The sequence below is a fragment of the Palaemon carinicauda genome, chromosome 3 (genome assembly GCF_036898095.1).
Source record: "Palaemon carinicauda isolate YSFRI2023 chromosome 3, ASM3689809v2, whole genome shotgun sequence".
In the NCBI taxonomy this organism is placed as follows: domain Eukaryota; kingdom Metazoa; phylum Arthropoda; class Malacostraca; order Decapoda; family Palaemonidae; genus Palaemon; species Palaemon carinicauda.
In genome coordinates, this window is record NC_090727.1 from 27,024,272 (window position 1) to 27,026,450 (window position 2,179).

Consider the following 2,179-nt stretch of genomic DNA (forward strand, 5'->3'; position numbering starts at 1 on the left):
TTAATGAACAATGTAAAGTATTCATGGAAAAGATATCTAACCACCAATTCAAGTAAAAGTTTCATTAAAATCACAAATGGAAATCAAAGTTATAGAATATAAGAATCCTTCCTACAGCAAAAAAAAAAAAAAAAAAAAAAAAAAGGATAGAATATAAGAATCCTTCTTACAGTAAAAAAAATTATAGAGCAAAAAGGTCCGACACCACCCCCATCCCCCCATTCCTTTTTTTTCTGTTTCTACCGACCAAAACTTTGCTTAAATAGTTTGTAAGACGTTTTGTTCTTCCTCTTCAGCTACATAATCACGCCAAAGTTTGTTGATAAGAAAATTAGTAAACACGTAAAAATATAAACAACATTATTTTCTGAAGATCCTGTTGTTCTACCGAGGAACAATTCAAAATGAAGCTATAAAGGAAATGAAAACATCCATGAGAGAAAATCCACCAAATTAATCTTTGATCGACAGAAGGTCTTGACATTAATCCCTTAATGACAATATTAGCGTTCTCCATTAATCTCCTACATCATCTAGAATTAGAGGTTCCAACCTTTTTGTTCTTCTGTACCCCTTGCCTATTTCTATAGATTCTCGTGTACCCCTAAAATTTAGGATGAAAAAGAGAAACAATGAAATTAATATTGTGAAATAACTCTATTATTCAATCTGCCTATACTCTATGATCCTATGTGTACCCCTTAAAAGTAAAAATGTACCACTGGAGGTACATGTGCCTCTGGTAAGGAACCCCTGATCTAGATAATATCATGATCAATTAAAATATTATTCTTGATTAACTCCTGGAGAAGAATCCCATCTTGAATTAATAACACAATTAGCAAAGATCTCTGATTAATAGAACCCAATAAAATTTGCGATTTCACAGACATGTAAATCTTCTCATAAACTGCTCGACAACGTGCAAAGAGGCTCTTCTCCTAACGTGAATCTTGATTAGAGACTATAATAACATCAAATTTTAAAGCATGAAAGAATAAGGCACAATGGATACACATCTGCAAGTTTCCTTTCAGGATATTAGGACTTCCAATCTTACCAGAACACCTTAATCAAATTTTCTTTATCATTTTCCTTTCAAATAATCCCTGAGAGATCGTAACCCGGCCATTACTAAAAGAAATTATGTTCTTGATGAATTCCCTAAAGGGGAGAAAGAGTCCTGGAAATGAAGTGAAGATGTAGTAAAAGAGCGAAAAAAGAAGGGCAGTAAATATAATGATGTTTAGTAAAATAATGAAGAAATAATGCGCTGTGGGTTGAATTCACCTCTGTTGGTGATTACATGGCTTTTCCTACCCTTGTATCTCTTTCTCAATCCATGTCGATTTTTTTTCATCTCATCTATTTTTCCTTACCACTTATGATTATTAAAGTCTTACCATTGTTATATGTTATTATTAATACAGATCACCTCCATCATATCAATGTATATTTACTTCGATTATCCTGCAATACTAAAAAACAAAGTAGTTTCATGGAACTTACTTTCATTTCTAATCAAATCTATGCTACTTTCTCCTCAATTTCGAGTTTATTCCTTATATCAAATCTACTGAAATCTTATTTTGCATATTTTGAAATTTCTTCCCTCCCTAAACTCTTCTAGTCGGGAATATTCATCTGTTTACCACCCAGATCTCCTTACCCTTCAGAAACACATATCTTTCCCCTTGTCTCATCGCATCCACACCCTTCTTCCATTAATCATTTATCAGGATTATTACATTACGTTTATCAGTCTTCCCCAAGAGCATTTAATACTCTTCATTCCTTAATGGCCTTAATCTTTACGTTTTCATAAAATTCTTCGTTGCTTTTTTCGCTGTCAAGTAGAGCATTCTAAATAGCGTCTGATACTTCATGATGCAGAGGAGTGAATAATTTTAATGAAGTAGCATAACGCAATTTCACATTAGATGGATTTTACGAACATTTAATTTTACTCGTTATTTCAAGTACGATATTAATTTCCCTGAATGTCTGTTGACGAAAACAAGAAACTTTTAGAGAGAGAGAGAGAGAGAGAGAGAGAGAGAGAGAGAGAGAGAGAGAGAGAGAGAGAGAGAGAGAGAGAGAGAGAGAGAGAGAGAATTTTATTATTGTTGAAACTATGGTAATGTACATACAGCTAGCTTTGTTTTTTAAGTAACCAGCA